Here is a 10,518-nt window from a genome sequence, read left to right as displayed (position 1 = left end):
ACCCGGGCCCAGAGACAGAGGGACTGGTTGTCCCAGGACAGCAAGCCGAGGGGACGCCCAGCCGCTCCACCCCACCGGAGGACTCCGTCTCCATCGGCAGGCACCGCGGCCGCTCTCCCAGCGCCCTTCCTTCTCCCAGGGGAGCCCTGCGCGTTCGGTTCCCGCAGGCCTGCCCCTGGGTCCCACGGTGACTGCCCGCCCCCCCCCCCCGGGCTGTACATCCTTAACGGAGCCCAGCCCCGGGGGCGACCGTCCGCCGGTGGAGGAGCTGTCCCTTCAACACTGCCCCCGTGCGTGGGTCCCATTCCGTGACACAGCCTGTGCGTCCCTCCTTCCTCCCCCCCCCACACTCGCAACCGCTGTCTCTCTGGCTTCTGTCACCGCCAGGGTAGTGGCAGAGGACCCGTGCAGGGTAGTGAAGGGGCCTCACTGCGGGCAAAGAGTAACCCGCTGCCCACGCCCGCGGCGTCCTGAGGAGGCGGGGAGCAGGCGGGAGGCGCGGCCCTGCTGCAGCCGGCAGGCGGGGAGAGGCTCGCCGCCAGCGCGGTCCAACAACCTGGCGCGCGCTCACCACGAAGGCCGGGCAGCTGCTCTTGGGGCGCCGCGAGCCCGGTCCCAGCGTCTACGGCCATACCACCCTGCACGCGCCGGATCTCCTCTGATCTCGGAAGCTAAGCAGGGTCGGGCCTGGTTAGTATTTGGATGGGAGACCGCCTGGGAATACCGGGTGCACTAGGCTTTTGCCCGCCACTGCTTTTGCGGCCGCCATGCCCCTGGACCCTCTGCAGCCGCCAACCCCGCCACAGGACCCCTGGCCAGCGGGGCTGGGCGGGGTGGGGGGGCTGTGTAGTGGGAGGGTGGGGTCCGGGCCGCCGCCGAGACCTACAGCCTCGCAGACACGGCCTCACGCCAGGCGCCTAAGCCAGGTCTCCCCCCACAGCCCCTTCTATAGCCTCTTTTTTCCCCTCCGCAAGCGCATGCTGTCAACCCGAAGACCTTCGCCGCGCCCACGACCCCGCCCCCAAAACCCAAGCCCAGGGCTGCCTGCCCGCGCAGGCCTCCAAACGGCCTCGGGCGGCTTTCTCCTGCCAAGGCAGTGCGGCTCCTTGGCACCTCGGTGTCCTTGGCAGAGGGGTGACCGTCCCACTGCCTGCACCCGGGCCCGGAGACAGAGGGACTGGTTGTCCCAGGACAGCAAGCCGAGGGGACGGCCAGCCGCCCCACCCCACCGGAGGACTCCGTCTCCGCGGGCAGGCACCGCGGCCCCTCCCCCAGCGCCCTTCCTTCTCTCAGGAGAGCTGTGTGTGCTCGGTTCCCCCCCGCCGGCCGCTGCGGTCCCCGGCGCACAGCCACAAAAGAGCCCGGCCAAAGCAGCAGAGGGAGGGAGCGCCACGCCTGCACGCGCGCGGCCATCTCCCCGGGCCTCCAGGAGAGACCACCACAGGGAAAAGCAGGCAGGCAGGCAGGCCCAAAACCCACAGTTATAAGGTGCCTGGACCAGAGCCTCTCCTTTCGCGTGAGAAACCCCGGGCAGATTCGGACCCCACCGGCACTCCGCAGACCCTGGAGGCCTGCCCCAGTATCCCACGGTGACTGCCCGCCACCCCCCCACCCCGGGCTCTACATCCTTAACGGAGCCCAGCCCCGGGCGCGACCGTCCGCCGGTGGAGGAGCTGTCGCTTCAACACTGCCCCCGTGCGTCGGTCACATTCCGTGACACAGCCTGTGCGTCCCACCTTCCTCCCCCCCCACTCCCAACCGCTGTCTCTCTGGCTTCTGTCACCGCCAGGGAAGTGGCAGAGGCCCCGTGGAGCCACGGGTGGCCCGAAGGGGCCTCACTGCGGGCAAAGAGTAACCCGCTGCCCACGCCCGCGGCGTCCTGAGGAGGCGGGGAGCAGGCGGGAGGCGCGGCCCTGCTGCAGCCGGCAGGCGGGGAGAGGCTCGTCGCCGGCGCGGCCCAACAACCTGGCGCGCGCTCACCACGAAGGCCGGGCAGCTGCTCTTGGGGCGCCGGGAGCCCTGTCCCACCGTCTACGGCCATACCACCCTGCACGCGCCCGATCTCCTCTGATCTCGGAAGCTAAGCAGGGTCGGGCCTGGTTAGTACTTGGATGGGACACTGCTTGGCAATACCGGGTGCGCTAGGCTTTTACCCGCCACTGCTTTTGCGGCCGCCATGCCCCTGGACCCTCTGCAGCCGCCAACCCCGCCACAGGACCCCTGGCCAGCGGGGCTGGGCGGGGTGGGGGGGGTGGGTAGTGGGAGGGTGGGGTCCGGGCCGCCGCCGAGACCTACAGCCTCGCAGACCCGGCCTCACCTCAGGCGCCTGGGCCAAATCTCCCCCCAGAGTCCCTTCTATTGCCTCTTTTTTCCCCCGCAAGCGAAAGCTGTCAACCCGCAGACCTTCGCCGCGCCCACGACCCCGCCCCCAAAGCCCAAGCCCAGGGCTGCCTGCCGGCGCCTGCCTCCAAACGGCCTCGGGCGGCTTTCTCCTACCAAGGCAGTGCGGCACCTTGTCACCTCGGTGTCCTTGGCAGAGGGGTGACCGTCCCACTGCCTGCACCCGGGTCCGGAGACAGAGGGACTGGTTGTCCAGGACAGCAAGCCGAGGGGACGCCCAGCCTCCCCACCCCACCGCAGGCCTCCGTCTCCACCGGCAGGCACCGCGGCCCCTCCCCCAGCGCCCTTCCTTCTCCCAGGAGAGCCGTGTGCGCTCGGTTCCCGCCGGCCGGCCGCTGCGGCCCCCGGCGCACAGCCACAAAAGAGCCCGGCCAAAGCAGCGGAGGGAGGGAGTGCCACAACTGCACGCGCGCGGCCGTCTCCCCGGGCCTCCAGGAGAGACCACCACAGGGGAAAAGCAGGCAGGCAGGCAGGCCCAAAACCCACAGGTATAAGGTGCCTGGGCCAGAGCCTCTCCTTTCGCGTGACAGACCCCGGGCGAGATTCGAACCCCACCGGCACTCCGCAGAGCCTGGAGGCCTGCCCCAGTATCCCACGGTGACTGCCTGCCCCCCTCTCCCCCCCCCCCCCCCGGGCTCTACATCGTTATCGGAGCCCAGCCCCGGGCGCGACCGTCCGCCGGTGGAGGAGCTGTCGCTTCAACACTGCCCCCGTGCGTCGGTCCCATTCCGTGACAGAGCCTGTGTGTCCCTCCTTCCTCCCCCCCCCCCACTCGCAACCGCTGTCTCTCTGGCTTCTGTCACCGCCAGGGAAGTGGCAGAGGCCCCGTGGAGGCACGGGAGGCCCGAAGGGGCCTCACTGCGGGCAAAGAGTAACCCGCTGCCCACGCCCGCGGCGTCCTGAGGAGGCGGGGAGCAGGCGGAAGGCGCGGCCCTGCTGCAGCCGGCAGGCGGGGAGAGGCTCGCCGCCAGCGCGGTCCAACAACCTGGCGCGCGCTCACCACGAAGGCCGGGCAGCTGCTCTTGGGGCGCCGCGAGCCCGGTCCCAGCGTCTACGGCCATACCATCCTGCACGCGCCGGATCTCCTCTGATCTCGGAAGCTAAGCAGGGTCGGGCCTGGTTAGTACTTGGATGGGAGACCGCCTGGGAATACCGGGTGCACTAGGCTTTTGCCCGCCACTGCTTTTGCGGCCGCCATGCCCCTGGACCCTCTGCAGCCGCCAACCCCGCCACAGGACCTTTGGCCTGCGGGGCTGGGCGGGGTGGGGGGGTGGGGAGTGGGAGGGTGGGGTCCGTGCCGCTGCCGAGACCTACAGCCTCGCAGACACGGCCTCACGCCAGGCGCCTGGGCCAGGTCTCCCCCCACAGCCCCTTCTATAGCCTCTTTTTTCCTCTGCGCAAGCGCATGCTGTCAACCCGAAGACCTCCGCCGCGCCCACGACCCCGCCCCCAAAGCCCAAGCCCAGGGCTGCCTGCCCGCGCAGGCCTCCAAACGGCCTCGGGCGGCTTTCTCCTGCCAAGGCAGTGCGGCTCCTTGGCACCTCGGTGTCCTTGGCAGAGGGGTGACCGTCCCACTGCCTGCACCCGGGCCCGGAGACAGAGGGACTGGTTGTCCCAGGACAGCAAGCCGAGGGGACGGCCAGCCGCCCCACCCCACCGGAGGACTCCGTCTCCGCGGGCAGGCACCGCGGCCCCTCCCCCAGCGCCCTTCCTTCTCTCAGGAGAGCTGTGTGTGCTCGGTTCCCCCCCGCCGGCCGCTGCGGTCCCCGGCGCACAGCCACAAAAGAGCCCGGCCAAAGCAGCAGAGGGAGGGAGCGCCACGCCTGCACGCGCGCGGCCATCTCCCCGGGCCTCCAGGAGAGACCACCACAGGGAAAAGCAGGCAGGCAGGCAGGCCCAAAACCCACAGTTATAAGGTGCCTGGACCAGAGCCTCTCCTTTCGCGTGAGAAACCCCGGGCAGATTCGGACCCCACCGGCACTCCGCAGACCCTGGAGGCCTGCCCCAGTATCCCACGGTGACTGCCCGCCAACCCCCACCCCGGGCTCTACATCCTTAACGGAGCCCAGCCCCGGGCGCGACCGTCCGCCGGTGGAGGAGCTGTCGCTTCAACACTGCCCCCGTGCGTCGGTCACATTCCGTGACACAGCCTGTGCGTCCCACCTTCCTCCCCCCCCACTCCCAACCGCTGTCTCTCTGGCTTCTGTCACCGCCAGGGAAGTGGCAGAGGCCCCGTGGAGCCACGGGTGGCCCGAAGGGGCCTCACTGCGGGCAAAGAGTAACCCGCTGCCCACGCCCGCGGCGTCCTGAGGAGGCGGGGAGCAGGCGGGAGGCGCGGCCCTGCTGCAGCCGGCAGGCGGGGAGAGGCTCGTCGCCGGCGCGGCCCAACAACCTGGCGCGCGCTCACCACGAAGGCCGGGCAGCTGCTCTTGGGGCGCCGGGAGCCCTGTCCCACCGTCTACGGCCATACCACCCTGCACGCGCCCGATCTCCTCTGATCTCGGAAGCTAAGCAGGGTCGGGCCTGGTTAGTACTTGGATGGGACACTGCCTGGCAATATCGGGTGCGCCAGGCTTTTACCCGCCACTGCTTTTGCGGCCGCCATGCCCCTGGACCCTCTGCAGCCGCCAACCCCGCCACAGGACCCCTGGCCAGCGGGGCTGGGCGGGGTGGGGGGGGTGGGTAGTGGGAGGGTGGGGTCCGGGCCGCCGCCGAGACCTACAGCCTCGCAGACCCGGCCTCACCTCAGGCGCCTGGGCCAAATCTCCCCCCAGAGTCCCTTCTATTGCCTCTTTTTTCCCCCGCAAGCGAAAGCTGTCAACCCGCAGACCTTCGCCGCGCCCACGACCCCGCCCCCAAAGCCCAAGCCCAGGGCTGCCTGCCGGCGCCTGCCTCCAAACGGCCTCGGGCGGCTTTCTCCTACCAAGGCAGTGCGGCACCTTGTCACCTCGGTGTCCTTGGCAGAGGGGTGACCGTCCCACTGCCTGCACCCGGGTCCGGAGACAGAGGGACTGGTTGTCCAGGACAGCAAGCCGAGGGGACGCCCAGCCTCCCCACCCCACCGCAGGCCTCCGTCTCCACCGGCAGGCACCGCGGCCCCTCCCCCAGCGCCCTTCCTTCTCCCAGGAGAGCCGTGTGCGCTCGGTTCCCGCCGGCCGGCCGCTGCGGCCCCCGGCGCACAGCCACAAAAGAGCCCGGCCAAAGCAGCGGAGGGAGGGAGTGCCACAACTGCACGCGCGCGGCCGTCTCCCCGGGCCTCCAGGAGAGACCACCACAGGGGAAAAGCAGGCAGGCAGGCAGGCCCAAAACCCACAGGAGTAGGGTGCCTGGGCCAGAGCCTCTCCTTTCGCGTGACAAACCCCGGGCGGATTCGGACCCCACCGGCACTCCGCAGAGCCTGGAGGCCTGCCCCAGTATCCCACGGTGACTGCCTGCCCCCCTCTCCCCCCCCCCGGGCTCTACATCGTTATCGGAGCCCAGCCCCGGGCGCGACCGTCCGCCGGTGGAGGAGTTGTCGCTTCAACACTGCCCCCGTGCGTCGGTCCCATTCCGTGACAGAGCCTGTGTGTCCCTCCTTCCTCCCCCCCCCCCACTCGCAACCGCTGTCTCTCTGGCTTCTGTCACCGCCAGGGAAGTGGCAGAGGCCCCGTGGAGGCACGGGTGGCCCGAAGGGGCCTCACTGCGGGCAAAGAGTAACCCGCTGCCCACGCCCGCGGCGTCCTGAGGAGGCGGGGAGCAGGCGGGAGGCGCGGCCCTGCTGCAGCCGGCAGGCGGGGAGAGGCTCGCCGCCGGCGCGGTCCAACAACCTGGCGCGCGCTCACCACGAAGGCCGGGCAGCTGCTCTTGGGGCGCCGCGAGCCCGGTCCCAGCGTCTACGGCCATACCATCCTGCACGCGCCGGATCTCCTCTGATCTCGGAAGCTAAGCAGGGTCGGGCCTGGTTAGTACTTGGATGGGAGACCGCCTGGGAATACCGGGTGCACTAGGCTTTTGCCCGCCACTGCTTTTGCGGCCGCCATGCCCCTGGACCCTCTGCAGCCGCCAACCCCGCCACAGGACCCCTGGCCAGCGGGGCTGGGCGGGGTGGGGGGGTGGGTAGTGGGAGGGTGGGGTCCGTGCCGCTGCCGAGACCTACAGCCTCGCAGACACGGCCTCACGCCAGGCGCCTAAGCCAGGTCTCCCCCCACAGCCCCTTCTATAGCCTCTTTTTTCCCCTGCGCAAGCGCATGCTGTCAACCCGAAGACCTCCGCCGCGCCCACGACCCCGCCCCCAAAGCCCAAGCCCAGGGCTGCCTGCCCGCGCAGGCCTCCAAACGGCCTCGGGCGGCTTTCTCCTGCCAAGGCAGTGCGGCTCCTTGGCACCTTGGTGTCCTTGGCAGAGGGGTGACCGTCCCACTGCCTGCACCCGGGCCCGGAGACAGAGGGACTGGTTGTCCCAGGACAGCAAGCCGAGGGGACGGCCAGCCGCCCCACCCCACCGGAGGACTCCGTCTCCACCGGCCGGCACCGCGGCCCCTCCCCCAGCGCCCTTCCTTCTCTCAGGAGAGCTGTGTGTGCTCGGTTCCCCCCCGCCGGCCGCTGCGGTCCCCGGCGCACAGCCACAAAAGAGCCCGGCAAAGCAGCAGAGGGAGGGAGCGCCACGCCTGCACACGCGCGGCCATCTCCCCGGGCCTCCAGGAGAGACCACCACAGGGAAAAGCAGGCAGGCAGGCAGGCCCAAAACCCACAGTTATAAGGTGCCTGGACCAGAGCCTCTCCTTTCGCGTGAGAAACCCCGGGCGAGATTCGGACCCCACCGGCACTCCGCAGACCCTGGAGGCCTGCCCCAGTATCCCACGGTGACTGCCCGCCACCCCCCCACCTCGGGCTCTACATTCTTAACGGAGCCCAGCCCCGGGCGCGACCGTCCGCCGGTGGAGGAGCTGTCGCTTCAACACTGCCCCCGTGCGTCGGTCCCATTCCGTGACACAGTCTGTGTGTCCCTCCTTCCTCCCCCCCCCCATTCGCAACCGCTGTCTCTCTGGCTTCTGTCACCGCCAGGGAAGTGGCAGAGGCCCCGTGGAGCCACGGGTGGCCCGAAGGGGCCTCACTGCGGGCAAAGAGTAACCCGCTGCCCACGCCCGCGGCGTCCTGAGGAGGCGGGGAGCAGGCGGGAGGCGCGGCCCTGCTGCAGCCGGCAGGCGGGGAGAGGCTCGTCGCCGGCGCGGCCCAACAACCTGGCGCGCGCTCACCTCGAAGGCCGGGCAGCTGCTCTTGGGGCGCCGGGAGCCCTGTCCCACCGTCTACGGCCATACCACCCTGCACGCGCCCGATCTCCTCTGATCTCGGAAGCTAAGCAGGGTCGGGCCTGGTTAGTACTTGGATGGGACACTGCCTGGCAATACCGGGTGCGCTAGGCTTTTACCCGCCACTGCTTTTGCGGCCGCCATGCCCCTGGACCCTCTGCAGCCGCCAACCCCGCCACAGGACCCCTGGCCAGCGGGGCTGGGCGGGGTGGGGGGGGTGGGTAGTGGGAGGGTGGGGTCCGGGCCGCCGCCGAGACCTACAGCCTCGCAGACCCGGCCTCACCTCAGGCGCCTGGGCCAAATCTCCCCCCAGAGTCCCTTCTATTGCCTCTTTTTTCCCCCGCAAGCGAAAGCTGTCAACCCGCAGACCTTCGCCGCGCCCACGACCCCGCCCCCAAAGCCCAAGCCCAGGGCTGCCTGCCGGCGCCTGCCTCCAAACGGCCTCGGGCGGCTTTCTCCTACCAAGGCAGTGCGGCACCTTGTCACCTCGGTGTCCTTGGCAGAGGGGTGACCGTCCCACTGCCTGCACCCGGGTCCGGAGACAGAGGGACTGGTTGTCCAGGACAGCAAGCCGAGGGGACGCCCAGCCTCCCCACCCCACCGCAGGCCTCCGTCTCCACCGGCAGGCACCGCGGCCCCTCCCCCAGCGCCCTTCCTTCTCCCAGGAGAGCCGTGTGCGCTCGGTTCCCGCCGGCCGGCCGCTGAGGCCCCCGGCGCACAGCCACAAAAGAGCCCGGCCAAAGCAGCGGAGGGAGGGAGTGCCACAACTGCACGCTCGCTGCCGTCTCCCCGGGCCTCCAGGAGAGACCACCACAGGGGAAAAGCAGGCAGGCAGGCAGGCCCAAAACCCACAGGAGTAGGGTGCCTGGGCCAGAGCCTCTCCTTTCGCGTGACAAACCCCGGGCGGATTCGGACCCCACCGGCACTTCGCAGAGCCTGGAGGCCTGCCCCAGTATCCCACGGTGACTGCCCGCCCCCCCCCCCCCCCCCCCCCCCGGCTCTACATCCTTATCGGAGTCCAGCCCCGGGCGTGACCGTCCGCCGGTGGAGGAGCTGTCGCTTCAACACTGCCCCCGTGCGTCGGTCCCATTCCGTGACAGAGCCTGTGCGTCCCTCCTTCTTCCCCCCCCCCACACTCGCACCCGCTGTCTCTCTGGCTTCTGTCACCGCCAGGGAAGTGGCAGAGGGCCCGTGGAGCCACGGGTGGCCCGAACGGGCCTCACTGGGGGCAAAGAGTAACCCGCTGCCCACAACCGCGGCGTCCTGAGGACGCGGGGAGCAGGCGGGTGGCGCGGCGCTGCTGGAGCCGGAAGGCGGGGAGAGGCTCGCCGCCGGAGTGGCCCAACAACCTGGCGCGCGCTCACCACGAAGGCCGGGCAGCTGCTCTTGGGGCGCCACGAGCCTGGACCCAGCGTCTACGGCCATACCACCCTGCACGCGCCGGATCTCCTCTGGTCTCGGAAGCTAAGCAGGGTCGGGCCTGGTTAGTACTTGGATGGAGACCGCCTGGGAATACCGGGTGCACTAGGCTTTTACCCGCCACTGCTTTTGCGGCCGCCATGCCCCTGGACCCTCTGCAGCCGCCAACCCCGCCACAGGACCCCTGGCCAGCGGGGCTGGGCGGGGTGGGGGGGTGGGTAGTGGGAGGGTGGGGTCCGGGCCGCCGGCGAGACCTACAGCCTCGCAGACACGGCCTCACGCCAGGCGCCTAAGCCAGGTCTCCCCCCACAGCCCCTTCTATAGCCTCTTTTTTCCCCTGCGCAAGCGCATGCTGTCAACCCGAAGACCTCCGCCGCGCCCACGACCCCGCCCCCAAAGCCCAAGCCCAGGGCTGCCTGCCCGCGCAGGCCTCCAAACGGCCTCGGGCGGCTTTCTCCTGCCAAGGCAGTGCGGCTCCTTGGCACCTTGGTGTCCTTGGCAGAGGGGTGACCGTCCCACTGCCTGCACCCGGGCCCGGAGACAGAGGGACTGGTTGTCCCAGGACAGCAAGCCGAGGGGACGGCCAGCCGCCCCACCCCACCGGAGGACTCCGTCTCCACCGGCCGGCACCACGGCCCCTCCCCCAGCGCCCTTCCTTCTCTCAGGAGAGCTGTGTGTGCTCGGTTCCCCCCCGCCGGCCGCTGCGGTCCCCGGCGCACAGCCACAAAAGAGCCCGGCAAAGCAGCAGAGGGAGGGAGCGCCACGCCTGCACACGCGCGGCCATCTCCCCGGGCCTCCAGGAGAGACCACCACAGGGAAAAGCAGGCAGGCAGGCAGGCCCAAAACCCACAGTTATAAGGTGCCTGGACCAGAGCCTCTCCTTTCGCGTGAGAAACCCCGGGCGAGATTCGGACCCCACCGGCACTCCGCAGACCCTGGAGGCCTGCCCCAGTATCCCACGGTGACTGCCCGCCACCCCCCCACCCCGGGCTCTACATCCTTAACGGAGCCCAGCCCCGGGCGCGACCGTCCGCCGGTGGAGGAGCTGTCGCTTCAACACTGCCCCCGTGCGTCGGTCCCATTCCGTGACACAGTCTGTGTGTCCCTCCTTCCTCCCCCCCCCCATTCGCAACCGCTGTCTCTCTGGCTTCTGTCACCGCCAGGGAAGTGGCAGAGGCCCTGTGGAGGCACGGGTGGCCCGAAGGGGCCTCACTGCGGGCAAAGAGTAACCCGCTGCCCACGCCCGCGGCGTCCTGAGGAGGCGGGGAGCAGGCGGGAGGCGCGGCCCTGCTGCAGCCGGCAGGCGGGGAGAGGCTCGCCGCCAGCGCGGTCCAACAACCTGGCGCGCGCTCACCACGAAGGCCGGGCAGCTGCTCTTGGGGCGCCGCGAGCCCGGTCCCAGCGTCTACGGCCA

Source organism: Rhinolophus hipposideros, assembly GCF_964194185.1.
Source record: "Rhinolophus hipposideros genome assembly, contig: SUPER_14_unloc_4, whole genome shotgun sequence".
NCBI lineage: Eukaryota > Metazoa > Chordata > Mammalia > Chiroptera > Rhinolophidae > Rhinolophus > Rhinolophus hipposideros.
Note: the sequence above shows the minus strand (reverse complement) of the source record.